The sequence below is a fragment of the Lycorma delicatula genome, chromosome 9 (assembly GCF_047948215.1).
Source record: "Lycorma delicatula isolate Av1 chromosome 9, ASM4794821v1, whole genome shotgun sequence".
Taxonomy (NCBI): domain Eukaryota; kingdom Metazoa; phylum Arthropoda; class Insecta; order Hemiptera; family Fulgoridae; genus Lycorma; species Lycorma delicatula.
Genome location: NC_134463.1, coordinates 88,019,990 through 88,037,656, shown reverse-complemented (window position 1 = coordinate 88,037,656; position 17,667 = coordinate 88,019,990). Strand labels below are relative to the sequence as shown.

Below are 17,667 nucleotides of genomic sequence, written 5' to 3'. Positions count from 1 at the left end.
TCAACAAAGTCTACAGTATATGAAAATTCACAGATTAAAACCAACCACTAAAAAATAATTTCACTTAACCAAAATCCTCGTCAAGGAAATACCAGTTTCCCGATATGCCCACTAAAACATCAACCTTTAAATCATTACAGAATTTTAACAAAATCTAATAAATATATATATTTTTTTTTAAACGTATTCTATATACAAAGCCTAAACAAAATCTACGCTAGAGAAGTCGTGAGCAACAGCTAGTAATTTATTTAGATAGTAAATCAGACGATTAAACTCTTAATGATAGTCTATAAGTTAGTTTTTTTTACTATAATTGTCAGTAAAATAAATGAAACGTAAGTTAAATGTAGAAACATTTCCAATTATTATGTGTAACAAAAAAAGCGGTCCAAATTTATAAATAAAGTATGGGAATGCTAAGCGTTATTATATCTCAAAAAGAAATTGTGAGAATCATTACTAATCAGTTTGTATTGTGTGAATGAAAAATAATATAATATTAACTAAAATGACAATAATTTATATAATTTGTAAAGAAGTGACCTGTGTTTATGTTAAATTATAATTCTGTTTTACACTATTCGAACAGTTATTATAGCGTTATTCCGAATAAATGTAGTAAGTTGTTATTATTTCACTTTATATTTAATTTTCTTTTTTATAAACTGAATAAATATTTTTATTGTCTAGTTATACTTCACAATAACACAATGTAATAATAAATACAAGATAATTAATTGATACAATGTGATATAAACAAAGCATTTCCCGTTTGTATGTTTATATAACATTTGTTTTTAATTTTCCTTGTTTGAGTTCCTAACTGTGATAGTTCTCTTAGTTCGGAATAGCAGGTGGTTCAAAAAGGACTTCACAAATTTAAAAGCATATAACAATATATTTAGATAGCTTATAGATTCGGTTGAAGTCTCATTTCATAGAAAATCCCAACATTCACAATCGAGTTTATAACTCAACATTCACATTGGTTCGATACAGATTCCGTTTGTAATACGACATACATTCCTCCTAAAGTCGAAATCATTCTAGACTAGCCAGCAAGTCGGGCGTTACCTGTGTAGCTGCGGCGTTAATTCGAAGTCTTAGTTCAACTAGATCAGCAGAAAAAGTTGGTATATAAACCTAATCTTTAATGAAACTCTACAAGAAAAAAATATAGTGAGGATTAAATCTGGGGAGCGAGGTAGCCATGTAATTGAACCTTCACGACCAATCTACCGACCTAGGAATCGAGTATCAAGAAAATTTGGGACTTCTAGGAGGTAGTGAGGTGATGGCGTAGTGAAGTGGTGTCCCGTCTTGCTGGTAGTAATGGCGTTCATCTTGATCATCATCGTCTAACTGAGGAATTAGAAAAATTTTGTAGCATGAAAAGACAAAGAAATACCATTTACGGTTGCCTCCTGGAAGAAGAACGGATCTTACAGTCTTTGTTTGCTTAGAGCACGAACAACATTGACCTTAGGGCTATCAAGAAGGTGCTGCAAAGTTTCATGATGATTTTCGCTATCCCATATTCCGGCAGTTGTGGATATTCATCTTGCCACTGATGTTGCAAGAAACGTGCATGAAACGTTGACTCATCACTTAGAATTACATCGTCTAAAAATGTTTCGTTGTCTGCAGTTCTATCCATCTTTTCCACACAAAACTGCAGCCGAGAAACTTTGTTGTCATCTGTAAAGCGTGGAACTACGGTTAATTTGTACGGCTTCAAGTGCAGTCGGTTACGTAACACGCGCCAACCATTTTTGGAATCCCAGTCCTGACGCACGTCGAGTTGATTTCTTCGGACTACGTACAAAGCTTTCTCTGAGTTGTTCTACAGCAGCTTCAGGGACGCGTGGACGTCCTGGTAATTTTGTGTGTTTAATAGAACAACCTGTCTCAACGAAAATTTGGTGCTAAGAGTAAATTGTTTGCCTACCTAGGATGTTCTGTACCGTTCTCTCTACGAAAATTACGTTGAAGTGAAGCTGCTGACTGCAAATCTTTAAACCAAAACATACAGCGAACACGTTCCGCACCTGTAAATGATCCAATTTTAACAATACTGGTGACAGCGCTGATGGCCGAATTCGGTACTAAAGATCTTCTGAGTTAACACTTGATATGTTTTGCTATGAAATGATACCTCAACCGAATCTGTAAGTTTTCTAAATAATTTTTTATATGCTTTTAATGTAGTGAAGTTTTTTTAATTACTCGGATATATGTGTATAGAGAGTTAGCAAAATAAAACCGAATCCGTAACGTAACCGCTGCAGAACCAGTAGGTTAAGTTGGAATGAGGTTTTATGAATGATACGTATAAATTAAAAAAAAAAAATATATATAAAATCTAATTTAAATGTTGAATTTATTTACCTTATTGTTGGCAAAAGGTGTTCAAAATGACCTTCATGGGCATCGATGCACTTTTGTGCTCGACTAATCATGTTGAGAGTCGTCTGACGCAATACGTTGTTGTCAATTGCGTTGATTTCTCGTTGAATGTTCACCTTCGGTTCATCAATATTACGGGGATTAGATGCATAAACTCTCTCCTTTAAGTAGCCCCAACCGAAAAAATCGCAAGTAGGCAACTCTGGGGAACGTGGAGACCATTGTCCTCTGCTGACAGCTCGTTATGTGTCTCCTTCAGTTGTTACACAGTTGTAATGCGGTATGGTTTCAATTGTATTTCATGAAGAATTTTATGACAAGATGTGTATTTTACACCAGATTATTGGAATAACTTGCGTAGTGATTTTTATGGACCGGCATTAATTCTCCTTTCAATATCGGCGATGGCCTGTCGAGTCCTAACGGAAGATTTCGTTTTGCATTTGAAACCGAACCTGTTGTACGCCATTTTTTAACTAAATCGTGTATGCTACTCTTCGCTGGGATACATGCATTCGGAAATTTTTCTACGAATTCTCGACGTCATTCTTCAAACGATCCAGAACGAATATAGGCCTCAACTATAGATATCCTCTCCTGGATTGAATAAGGTATTTTACACGGACATAACTGCACTGCAACAAAACGTATACTGCACTGTCACGAAACCACCTGACAAACGGCAGCAACAATTAGTAGTAACATATACATCCACTAGTCGCGCTAGTTGTTTGAAAGTCTTTCATAAATAGTGTTGGGTAGCGGTTTCATTATGAGCTCGGTTTTATGTTGCTCACTCTGTATTTAAACAAACAGTAAGTTTGTTAAGGTAAAAACTTACTTATGAATTACTTACTTATCTGTTGCAATTAAATAAATCACTAAGAGTAAATTATGCAACGAGCTATAATGATAGCCATTAATACATGAGTGTGAAGTAAGTTACGACACAAGCATTGGCGATTGTAAACTTAGCAAGAGCGTGTAGCTAAATGTGCATTATAGAGAGCCTATTTTTTTACGGCTGAAAAAATATTGGTATTATTGATTTATCAATAATACCAATAATATCAATGATATAATACATTGTTTTAGAATGTCCTGTACGCTGTATCGGTTTGGTGGCCTTCGATAGAATACAAGAGGAATTACAAAAAAATGGCTGGTACGCATAATAAGGGTACGTATAATAGGCGTTGTCTCGGCGTATAGAACGGTGTCGTACGAGGCGTTATGCGTGCTCTCCGGTACACCTCCAATCGACTTGATGGCCAAATATAGAGTAGACAGAAATAACGGACTATCAGAGCAAGATGCCAGAAGCAGACTTTTGAATAGTTGGAAAGATAGATGAAGTCAGGATGGACCGGCAAGGAGAACTAAAGAGCTGATACCAGATCTACAAGCTTGGCTCAGCAGGAGACACGGGGATATGGATTATCACATGACGCAGTATTATACAGGACATGGAAATTTTAACAATTACCTATACAGGATAGGCAGAAGGCAGGAGCCGGCCTGTTTGTACTGCAGACGTGATGATGATGCGGAACACACATTCATAGATTGTAATAGATGGGACCAATACAGAACGATTCTGGTTTTGTTGAAAAAAGCACTGGAGGGATAATCACGTACATGTTACAAAGCATTGATAAATGGAATGAAGTAACAGGCTATATCCAAAGAATCTTAAAGACTAAGGATGAAGTTGAAAGTCTGCAGGGCTATTAGTTTGGAATAGGGAAGGGTGGACAGCCCCAGCGGTGAGAGTCGGCATGCTGAGGTGTGCCGATTTCAGTGATCCGCTGCGGACTCCAAGGGAGCGTAGGTAAAAATAAAAATAAAAGAAATGTTATGACACACGTTGCGATAGATCAAGGTATGACGTGAGATCATCAATTTAAGTAAAAAATCTCAAAAGAGCCGTCCTGCCATGCCGGATATTAAGCCGGTAAGCGGGGAGGCCCGTTAGATTATAACGGACATTCCCTGGGTTGTGAAATAACAATCAGTCGATCTGACCCAGGGGAAAAAAAAGGTTATTAGTCATAATTTCTGCATTTTCTTTTTAATATCGATCGGTGTTAAAGACATTTCTTCCTCAGAATCCGACATAATTAACAAAAGGATAATTAGTGTATTATAGAAAATTAGTAACCTATTGGTGTATTTTCAAATTAACTACTGCTTGCTATTTACTAAATTGATTAAAAACAAGGGGGAAAAAATCAGCTGATACATTAAACAGTATCCGCTTCTGATTACAGTGGTTGAAAAAAAGAGTAGTCTTATGATTGGTTGAACACCACTAACATAATTAAAATCTGTTTACTAATGACCCTCATCATGATACAGGTTCAAGCCGCGTAGTTCAAACGTTATAATACAGCCGTATAAAAAAGTCTATTTTTTGGCTTTACTACTATTTAATATACGTAGAATTTCAAAGATGTATCGGGAGAGTCGGTTTTCCCGAAGTTAAGAACGGTGGTTTGTCGTTTTTTGACTTAATATCATTTTACTAATAATAATAATTATTATCATAATTAATAATAGCATAATTAGGGCAAAATAATCAAACGAAACATAGCATAATTTAATTTTCATAAAATTTTGAACGATAAAAAAATAATGTTTTACCGCTTATTATATCTGATTGTAATCTTTTTTCGGTAGAATACAAACATAAAGCTAGTTGATATTTATGAAAATAAATTTATAGAAAGCATAAATTTTATATTACGAAATAATAATATAAAATGGTGTGGTTTTTTTATGTTTGGATTCTCTAGAATAATAAAAAGTACGGAGTCTTTAGTAATTATTAAATATTAACATTTTCAATTTTTCTTTAAATTCAGGTGTATCCGAAATTATTCAGAATAACAATTTAATAGCTTATTCATTAAAATTCAAAATCTTTAAATTCTGTTAAATCCATGTATTCTTAAAAAATTTAAACACTGATATTAATTTTTTCGTTATATAAATATAATAGATTTTTTATTAAAAAAAGTTGGCAGTGTAGTCCTTATATTCTCCACCGGTATTTACAAACTGAAGCTGTATTTCGAAAACTGTTTTCTCAAACGATTTTTCCTTACACCTGTTTTAAATTAAAACAATTATTATTTAGAGAAATTCAATTAAAAATCTATTTAAAAAAAAATTGAGTACATTTTATTTTTAAAATACAATTGTGGGTTACATTATGCAATCTAATTTGTATTGCTATCTTCTGTTGAGGTAAAACTTACCTCATAAACTTTCACAAAAAAAAATTGCAATTCCTTTTTGTTTAAACATTGTTTTTTTTACTTTTTTTTTCTAAATCACCTAAGTTTAAAAACTGTATTTTTTAATTCAATTTAATTTGTACTTTGCTAAGTAAAAAGACCATCTGACCATTTAGTTGTATTGATATCGTTTATTCACACAGTTAATGTATTCTGCATTTCCTGATTGGCTCTTTTACTTTATAAAATTCTGTAAATTTGATTAAACTTTTTTTTTATAAATGCGGTGAATTTAATTAATCGCCTTCAATGTTGGAGAATAAAACATTTAATTTGTATATTTAACGTTGATTGGACGGGGTTAGCGAGCGTAGTTTATATTTGGCCTAAATTTATATTTCCTTTTTTTACGAGGGTTTCTCGTAATTTATTTAACTAAGAGATTGGTATTGGGTGATCTTTTCTTTTAATTTCTAGTCATCGTTTCGGCCCCCACTAGAATTTAACTGTGGTTGTCAACATATGCCGGCGAAGGTCTGAATAAGAAAATATTTTGGTCTTTCACTAACGTATTTAGTATGTGTCGACGATATTCATCGGAGAATATCGACATTTGACAGATATCGGTCTTTATGATGACATATATAAGTGGGATTTTTTTTTTGTAACAATTATAATTCACTTTATTGACCAACTTTTTTATCTAAAAATAGTGCTTGATTTATGCAAAAAAAAAAATTACATAGGTTTAAATTAAAATACGTTCAGTGAGTAATATTTATTTTGATTGAATATTTGATTTTTGAATATTTAAGAAAAATCAGGTACGTGAATAACCCGAATAAATAAATAAATAAATATATATATAAATATATATATATATAACTATATATATATATTATATATATATAACTATATATATATATATATATATATATATATATATATATATATATATATATATATATATATATATATATACTATCACTGATATACATTTATTTCGGAAATGATAAAAATATATACTTATATGAAATCGATGAAATATATTTTTGAATTTTAAAAAGCTTTTTATTTTTTATTTGAAAAAAGTATCCCAGTTTTACCTGTGGGCATTTCAACCTTCATATTTATTGTGTACCCTTAAGACAAGGAATAGGCAACCGTATTCGGTAAACAGGTAGCCTACTCAGGATTGGCTCTTCAGATCTTGGCATCCTCAGTAGGTTCTGACCACAAAATAAACCCCAGAAATGGGAACGAAGGGATCAAGGAAAAGGAAAAGGATGGGTGTTGGAAATGCGTGATGTAATTTCAAAATCTCCACGATACGAGGCAAAGAATCCTATCATAGGAAAGCTCAAGGCACTGGTCTCCATTCTACTCATGTCACTCGAAATTGTAGGAGGGATTTTATCAGATGGGAGCACCTTATTTACTGATCAGGAGCAGAGCCAGCCCTAGCGTTTTTACTGCCGTAGGCAAACCCAAACAATGCCACCTCCCCAAGCTTCAAAAAATTTGATGTGGACACCCCATTCCTTCTATGCGTATTAAATTACATATACACATTTATTTAAAATGAAAAATACGTAAAATTTTATTTCACTAATAACTTCTGATTTTTTTCATATTGTTCTTATTGAATTTATTGTAAAAGTTTTTTTTTACAATCAGAGGTTAATAACTATTAATAAATCAATATATTTAAATTAAAAAAAAAGTTAAAAAAAGAAATTAAAAAGGAAAGGACACATCGAATTTAAACCGATGTGTCTTCCTACCCCCTTGTAAGATCCATATATTTCATTAATTAAAATGTTATCTGGCTATAACTCTGGAATCAATTAAAATAAAGACCACTTGTGATATATTGTTGAAAAGCTCTCAATTATGGCTTATTACTGCAGTTAAGATAAAATTCAAAATTCAAATTCCTTTGAGTTTGGGCTTTTTTTTTTAAAAATCTTTGGTCAAGTCGATTGCAATCAAAAAGGGTGGTGCACAGCTAGATGTTAGAAAAGTCCTAAATTCAAAATTTCAACATTCTACGGCTAATTGTTTTTGTGTTATGCGAGCTAAATACGTACGTACAGAGGTCACGCCGAAAATAGTCAAAGTGGATTCAGGGATGGTCAAAATTGATATTTCCGTTGAAAAGTGAAAACCGAAATTTTTTGCGATCACAATACTTCATATTATTTTCAGAGATAATTTAAATATAATTCTAAAACAATAAACAAAGCTAATACAATAATAATATTATTGTACTACTAAATAGTAAATAACATTATTTTCTAGATTCAAGTAATCGAAGTATATGTTTGTGGGCTGTGTTTATTTTTTTTTGCGCTGTAGTTCAGGCGGTTTTGCCGCTCCTAAATTTTGCCGCCGTAGGCAGTCACTTACATTACCTACCGACCAGGGCCGGCTCTGTCAGGAGTCGGGTAAGGATCTTAAGGTATTTTTAATGCTGACCTCCGTGGCGGGTGATAGCGTCCCAACCTTTCATCGGAAAGTCCTCGGATGACATTTTCATATGCTGCAAAATTCCACATTCTCACGTACAACATTTAACTTATAATGGTGAATTAATCGTAAAAAGAATGAAATGAACATTTTGTTTTCAATTTTAAAAAAGTTAATGGTTTTACTTTAATTTCAGAAATACAAGAATTAAAAATGAAAAATCAAGTGAAATTAAAAATAATTGTTTTTTTTTTTTTAAATTTATTTTACATTTAATTTTTCTGTACAAGTATATTTTACTGAATTTAAAGTGATTAAATAATTTTTTACTGATACGTTTGTCTTGTACATATACATGCATTGTAGCGTATTTAATGATTGGTAGCTGAAAAAGTCAGAACATTGTAAGGCTTGAACCCGAACTAGTTGATGCAGAAGCCAACTTGATAACCAATTCAACGATTGGTCGGCCATTTATTAGTAATAGTTAAATTAGATTGATTCATTAAAAATTGCTAATACTGCTATTATTTTTTTTTTGTTACTAATTCTGTTTTTACGAAATTAAAATAGGCCTTGTTGATATATATCTAAATTTCATCAAAAAGACAAAAAAATTCGTAAGATTCACCGCCACCGCCACTTCGTTTTGAAATCGATTGTTAAATAATAATTTTTGTATATTTTATTCGTTTAAACTATTTTAAATTATTATAAAATGAATGTAATTTATAAAAACAAAAATTTTAATAAAATATATTATGATATTATTAATATTAAGAATATAAGCTACGCAGGGAAGTTTTTAGAGAAGAAGGGAAATTTTGATCGTAACAGAAGTAGTGATGGTTTAGCAAAACTGTGTAGCGCTATCATTTGCTTTGCGAACTCAGCGTATGCTCTTATCTCCGCAAACCAAAGGGGTAAATAGGTAAGGTGAAAAATATATATATATGTATATTTAAAAAAAAAATATTCAAACATTTAATTTTATTATGAAAGTTAAATAAAATAAAAAAAAAACAAGTTTGGATGGGGCAATATTTGAAAAACTTATTTTAAACTTAAAATGAAATAATTTATTTGATAAAAATTTTAATAAAAAAAAAACATGATAGAAATTTATTCTCATCATCTTAAAATATTTTTTTTTAATTATTAAAAAAAATTCATGTGTATAAAAGTAAATTATAATAAAAGAAATCTGTAAGTTCATGAAAAAAGTTTTGTTATTTTACTTCAAAGATATTTAGTCAAAAAAAAGCATTTACAAAAAAGAAGAAGGTTTATATCTTTGTTTTTAAAATTAAAATTTAATTTATAGAAAATTAACGAAATAAAAGTCATATTAAAAATTAATTAAATTTTAAACTTGATGGATATTCTGTATGTTATTTAAATTTATTTCTTGTATTAAGTTTACAGTTTATAAAATAAATCGTAATTAAAGCACTCGTGTTGATCACAGTGAAATTGTCTATATTTACGATTATTTTTACTATATATATATATATATATATATATATATATATATATATATATATGCCTTTTTTTAAGGTAATTCCCTAAATGAAATATTTCGTACAAATAAAGTTTTAATAAAATTATATATATAGTGAGTAAATTAAAAATCTAACAATATTAATTTTATAATAGAATAAATTATTTTAACTTTTTGAAAATATTTATTATTATTTTTGAAATTTAAATAAAGATTAATATTTATATTATTAATTTTTACTTGAAGATTTCTTTTGTTATACAATTTTTGGTAAATCAGTTATATTACCTTATTAATCTATAAAATATTTATAAATTCACATTTTTAAAATTTATTAAAAACAATCTTAGTTGTAATATCTTATTTAGCCTTCGTTTTATCGTGGGCTATGGGTTACAAAATGGACTCAAGCTTTACCATGGATCCTAGTTCCAAAAATATATTTAAATTTATTGAAAGAAATAAAGTTTTAACGATATTTTTTCAAAATGAAAACCTATTTAATTTATAAAAAATTACCAATTTATTTTATTTTTTTAATTTTATATCTTTTATTATTAATGTATACTAGATATATTTGCGCACGCGCTTTGTATAAAAATAATGCGCAGTTATTTTTTAAATGTATTCTAGCTTCTATTTTTAAAAATAACAGTTCAATTTTACTACAAAAATACGTTTTGTGTCGAGTAAATTGAAAATGTTATCCTTTATACTAAGTAAATAGCTATACAGTTAATCCGTTGGAGGTAAACCCGATTTTCTAAAGTTGACTATATTAGAAATCTCCGTTATATGCTGGATTCCGCAACTATTTCGAATAAATAAATTCCTTTGTGTTTGTGAGTAGTATATGATTATTGAATATAATATCGGTGGAATTAAAATCGTTTGTGATTCAAAACGTTTTATATATATGTTAATGCAAATTTTAATTAAAATATTATATATATATATATATTTCAGATTTCACGTTAATAAATGTAGTTTTTAATCAACTGTTCTTCTGAAAAAAGAAAATATTAAATTTTATTGTTTTTTTAATAACAAATCTATATATACTGTTTAAAAAGTTGATAATTTTACGTAAATTGTTTAGAATAACATGATTTATTTTTTTTTACGTAATTTTTTTTTACAATACTGTATAGGCAGGAGAAATTGATTATAAAAAATAAAAATTATGAAGTGTATAAAAATTTACATAAAAAAGATTTCACTGAAAAAAAATGTTTAAAAATTATTTTATCCTATATTTTTTTGAAGGAGGAATGATAAGAAAAGGGGGAAGCCAAAGTAGTTTTATGCCAATTTTTTGGAATATATTATTTTTTGAACGAGAAATTTTACAAGATTTTAAAATTATTCTTAAATTCCCTTTTTTTACTTTCAAACACAAACTTATTGATCCAAAAAAAAGTTGTATAAATTATCATTTTTTCTTGACTACATTAAATATCTCTGCAGATTTTTCATAGTTAAAAATCTTTAAAATAGAAATTTATTCGGCTTAAATTAAAAATTATTAACCTTCTTTAATTACAATTTTTATACATTGTTCTAAATATGTTATTGTTAAAAATATGTCTAAAAAAGTCTGGTTACTTCGAATTCTTGAGACCTTGTATATTATTTAATTCTTGTATATTATTTATAATATACAAATTATTTGTTTAAGAATTTTAGTAAAGTCTGCTAATTTTTAATAAAAACTTGATATATTTTTATGAGAAAGAACATTTCAGATAAAAAATAGAAATATATTAATTTGTTATAATTTGACGAAAAAACTTTTTTTGTCACTCTTTATAAATAAATAATTAAAATATAAATAAAATATATTGTTTAAAAAATTTTAACAGTTTTTACGTAAGCTTTCAAAATTATTTCAATCTTCATAATTATAATAACAATTGTTATTCCTAATGTGTACGTTGCAATTTATTTAATTAGTGAACAATAAGCAACCACCACGGTCTAATGAGATGAGGATGATATGTATGACATGTAAATGAGATATATAGTCATGCACAACAGATTCAGGATGACCATTCTTGAGACGTGTGGTTAATTAAACAACAACCACTAATGTACACCGGTACCCACTGTCTAATATTCAAATCCGTATAAAAATAAACTAAATTTTACTAGGATGATTTGTACCCCAGAAAATAATTATAATCGTCAAAATGTCAATTTGAATTTAATTTAAAAAAAAAAAAAGTTTTTATATGGAGAATTAATCGGGATCCTTTTTAAATTCATAAATGTTCCTGGTTTTTGAGGATTTTAAAATGATTTTAAGGTCGATCAAACTATTTACATTAGTCTATTTCTTAAAAGTTTGAGGAGAAACTTTTATTCCATTAATATATTTAATGGAATAAAAATAATTAATTTTTTAAATACAGTATATAGTTTAAAAAAATAAGCATAACTTTAAAGATAAACAAAAAAAGTATACGTCGATATTTACTTATAAAAACGATATGAATTGTTTTTCAATTTATTTGCAAAAACGTACTTTTATTACCTTTTCCAACTCCACAGTGAAATAGTTAGATGATATCTATATGAATATTTCTGTTCAAATATTTGATTTATTAAAACGAATTCTTTTATTTTTCCTATACTGAAAGTAAATTAGCATCTTATATTGATTTCTGTCTTTTCATAGATAACTCTATCCAATGAATAAAATTAGTTCATCGGATGAAAAAATTTTAATTAAACTTTTTGAATGAATTTATTTATTTTAAAGTTAATTGCTTTTATACGGATTTGAATACTAAAGAAATGGATATTGGTGTACTTTGGTAGTTGGGTTTCAATTAATCAAAGCCTTGGAATGGTTTGGCTGTATTCAAGACTACACCTAATTTACATACAATACATCGTCCTATAATACCATGTTTAACCCAAAATACCGCCATATCCTTATTTTTAGCGACTCGTGTAGTGCACTCCAAGCTTTAGAAGATTTTTACTCTCGACATCCTTTGTTTACTGAAATCTATAACGCAATCGCTGAATTGAACGGTCGCAACACATAAGTGAGTTTCTGTTGGATTTCTAGCTACGTGGGAATTCCAGGTAATGAACGTGCAGATTCCGTTGCTAAAGACGCATGCAATCAATCTCCTTTCACCACTCGTGTTGCTACTTCTGACTTTATTAATTGTATAAAACAGTCTCTTCGAGCAAAGTGGCAAGGGGACTGGACGGCTACCGTTGATAACAAACTCCGGCACATTAGGAATTCTGTGTTGCCATGGGACTCCTCATGCAGAAAAGCTCGTCGTGAGGAAGTGGTCCTCTGCCGATTGCGGGTAGGACATACGAGAGCTACTCACGGGGTTATCTAATGTAAGCAGTAAACGCACCAATATGCATACGATGCAACTGCCGCTTGAGTGTGTGCCGCATCATTGTGGATTGTGCATGCGTTATGCGGTCTTGCGTCGTAAATTTAAATTGCCTAGCAACATTCGTCGAATCCTCGGCAACGATAAAGATATTTTGGATCGGGTATTTTTATTTCTTAGAAATATTAGTATGTTAGATATCTTTTAATATATATATATATATATATATATATATATATATATATATATATCTTTTAAGTTTTTTACCTGTGATAGTAGTTTTAATTAATTTTTTAGTATGTTGCCTGTGATAGTTGTATGTGTTTGTGTGAAATATTTTAGTTTAAAATTTTTATATGTTCTTTGTTTTTTAATATTTTAGTAAGTTTTAATTTTGTTTTTTAAATTCCTAGGTTAAGTTTTTTTTTGTTTTTATATTTTGTTGTTAGATTTTATATTTAATCTTTGTTTTCCGGGCGATGATGAATTGTAAATATTTTTCCCCCCCCCAAAAAAAAAAAATCATTAGGTTGTGGGGTGTTTTTCCTAACGTATCATTAGGAAAAAAATATGTATTTACTGATGGTTATATCACCCTTCACCACGACAAAAAGATTTTTTGTCTTTTTATACGTCATTCTAGCCAGTATATCAAGTTGGTTCATCAAATAAGCCAATTTTAATTAAATCTTTTAAATTAATTTATTTATTTTAATTATGGTACATATAATCTTAGATTTAAATATTTACTGGAAGTTAAGTCCCCCAGTATCTTAACGAAAAATATTTTTAAATATGTATCTAGTTCACCGGGCTAGTGGTTAATTCGTTGTCGCAAATCAGTTGTTTAACAGCTGATTTTCGAAATCGAAGTTTCTGAGATTCGAATTCTAATAAAACCTAGTTGCTATTATACGGATTTGAATTCTAGATAGTGGATACCGGTATACTTTGGTGGTTGGGAATCAATTAACCACACGTCTCAGGATTGGTCGGCCTGAATCTGTACACAAGACTACACCTCATTTACATGTCATACATATCATCCTCATCTCATTGGTCCATGGGGGTTGGTTATTGTTCACTAGTTGAACGAATTGCAAAGTAAAAATTAAGAAAATGAACATGTACTTAGTCAGGATGCTTTTTACAAAAAATCATTATCAAATCCTAGAATCTGAAAAAGGTTCCTTAAAAAAGAAAATAAATTTTTTCTTGAAAATTAACGTATTCCACTCGGATTTAATAGATATTATGTTTATATTGTTTGGGTGAATTTTTCAAAATATTTCAGAAGAAAGAATTTAAATAAGTTAATATTCGAAATAACTTTTAGGTAAAATGTTCCTAAACAACTTATCTCGTCCTTTCTCTCTCTCGTTAAAAAAATTTTTATTTACACTCAAAATTTATTTCATTAAAAAATTTTCAACGAGTTCAAATAAAATTTGAAACAATGTATTTAGGAATTATTATTTTTTCAATCGGTGGTTCAAAATATTGGTAATTTGATGAATATCATTTAATTTGATTATATATATATGTATGAACGAAAATAGAAATAACGTGTGTGATTTTATTGGATGTATTATTTATGAGTTCTTACACGTGCGTGGAAGAAGACAACTAGAGTTAAACTAAATAAAAATTTGAATTATATTTATTTACTCACATACAAATTTATTAAAATCTTTTTATGATTATTGTTAAATTTTAATTTATCACCGTTGTTTTGTTACTCTTATATCTTATGATCGTACAGAAATCTAATATCAATTATTTAAAATAACTTTTTTTCTGAAAATGTATGTTATTAGAAAAATTAATTTTACTAATTTTCCCTAATATTGTATATTTTTTATCATATGAAATTATATCATTAAAAATATTATTCCTTATCCGAAAAAAAAAATTAATTTTATAAATTTTCCTCCGTTTTTACCTTTTTTAAATAATCGGTTTAAAATTTTTTCAAAACGAGACCTTATTTGAGCAATTTCTAAGGGTTAGATTTAAACATCTTTTAAATAGTAATTTATAATTTTATTAGAATAAAATATTTCAATTGGGAATTGCTATTTTAAAATTATTTCTTATCTTACGAAAATTTTTTTTATCTCAAAAATTAATTTTTTTGCGATTTAAAAAAAATCATATTATTAGTTTTAAATAAAATTTAAAATATTTGAATATTTAAGGATTTTAAATACTGTGTGTGAAAACACAGTAAAATTATGTCCTTCCAAGTCCTTCTTCTTTCTTTTTGTTTCGATGCTTCTTTTGGTATTTTTTCTTTTGTGGTCTCGCAGCGGGTCGTCCGTTTATTATAATATCTAACATTATTCAGCTATCATGATCACGTTTCAACTCCCTTGGTATCTCTACATCACTTTCATGTCTTGATGGAATCTTTCCCCTGCTCCTCACATACTAAACGAAGATTTTCGGGAAAGTAGTCGAGGTTCGAATCTAGAAAATCCACTTTTAGGCTCATTTTACTGCTTAAATTTTTTAATTTTTTTAACATATTTTGTACAGTATTTTTTTTTTTAAATATTTTTACTGCAAATATTTTTTCTTTAAATAAAATGTCGTTAGGTTAAAAAATAATTAAATTTTCGTTAATTGCGAGGAAAAGCTTTATATAATTGCAAAGAAAGTTGAGGAAGATATAGTAGATAATATTTTAGCTGTTTTAATTATAAAAATTAAGTATAAAATAAATTGTACTCCGCTGCATTTAATGGTTAAAATAACGGCTTCAATTTTTAAATATTAATTTTAATGTGTAATAAGGTATATTAATCGGTTATTACCGGTAGTATGAAAATATGTTATTAATGTATAAAAAATAAAATTTCCCAAGGAAATTTATGGTATTATATATATATATATATATATATATATATATATATATATATATCCAATTTAAGCGTTTTTTAATTAATAATTTAGTTAAATTTATCGTTATTTGTTAATTAAATTTTGAATTTAATCTAATTATTTATATAAACTCAATATTTCATTTTTCGTTTCTTTTAAAAAACCCTAATATTTTTTGAATTGTTTTTATTTTAAAGAAATATATACATAAATAAATATATAAAATAAGTACATAATTATAAAGTACATACCATAAGTACATAATTGTTAAAATATGCTAACAGAATTTATTTTAAATTTAAAGTAAATGTAGAATACTTTTATCGGACGATGCCAGAAAGAGCGGCATCTCTTTAACTGTAGAACAATAATAATGATCTTTATGAAATAATATCAAAAAAATCCGTTTTAATGGTACAATAATTATTTAGGTGTATGGTAATTTTAATTTTTTTTTAAGGTAAGTCTGAAAATCTCGGTTTTTTAAAACTAATCAAGTCGAGAATGCCTTGCTGAATAAAATCAATGCATTGTTTCTTCATAGAATGATAATATTAATTCATTTTTAAGTTACGAGAGTATTTCTCCCGGTGCATATAAAAACCTAACATTTAGAGATACTGTAGTTGAATATTATTACTGTAAAGAGAAATTATACATCAGTTCCTGCAGTGAAAAAAGTTCTCATATTTGATGTACTGAACTTTTCCTGCATTTCGGTAGATTTGGCATATAAGCTTTAAGTGGTGTGCTTGGTTCTATGAAGAAGGAAGTGGGAAACCACTTCACACCTTATTTTCATCAGTAAGAATAGTATGGATTAATTGTTATCTTAAGATTGGTTTCGGCAATTTCAAGATTTATTGTGTCTTATTTCAGATAGCATAAAATCTTTCTTTATTTATTAGGGCATCAAATAGATAAAATATCATAAAAATCGAGTATGATTTTTACTTCAAAAAATTTATAATATTATAAAAAATATTTTTTTAATGTTTGTTTGCCTACAACGTTTTCCTTAATTATCCGATTGAAATAAATCTTGTTGCAATCAACGCAGCTGCTTTTTGCGGTGGTGCCATGATATTGAAAAAAACTTTTTAGATACAAAAAAATCGTTTTTTCGCCGTCCGGCGGGTAGGTGGGCAGTGGAAATTCTGATATTCTATAAGAATGTGTCACGTTAAATGATGTTGTATGATCTTTTGAAGGGCATGTGAGTTTCTGCACAAGATATGCAGCACCATTAATAAAATCATAAAAAATCGAGACATCTCGTCTTAAACCTTTCAGACCCGATATATAATATATGCAATACACAGTATCGGTAGGGACAATAGAAATCTTTTTACAATACATGATGTTGATTTAGGTTTCATTTCCTTAAATTATTATATTTCATATAATGTTACGTAACAATACTTTGCAAGCATAAAAAAGAACGACTATAATTTATTAAAAATAATCGTGAGAATTTAAAAAAAAAAAACTTTTAAAATTGTTTAATTAATCAATAAATATGTAAATTTATGCCAATTGCTAATTTAAAATAAAATAGAGAAGTAGTTAAAAGTTAGGAGCGACTTCTGTACAAAAAAGAAAACGATAACGTTTTATAAAATAAATTAATAAATTTAATTTAAATATTGAAATATATGTATGCTAATTTATATTATTTGAATTTCTTATATTATGAATATTATTAAATGGCTATAAAATAAAATATTATGTTTAGTAAAAATAATCATGAAAATAAGGACAAAAATTAAATTTGATAATTATTCAATAAAGTAATACGTAA

At 28.2% G+C, this 17,667-nt stretch overlaps 1 protein-coding gene across 4 annotated transcripts in view; it reads left to right on the top strand.

Moving 5' to 3' along the window:
• Positions 1-17,667, top strand: part of Scp2 (Sarcoplasmic calcium-binding protein 2) — an 869,372-nt gene that overhangs the window by 58,459 nt on the left and 793,246 nt on the right. For 2 of the 4 annotated variants that reach the window (XM_075375998.1, XM_075376001.1), the window contains exon 1: positions 8,992-9,048. The exons of the other annotated variants lie outside the window; for them this stretch is intronic. The gene's annotated coding sequence lies outside the window, so the exon portion shown is untranslated. Of the gene's footprint in view, positions 1-8,991; positions 9,049-17,667 lie in introns of those variants that run through there. 4 annotated transcript variants of the gene reach the window in all.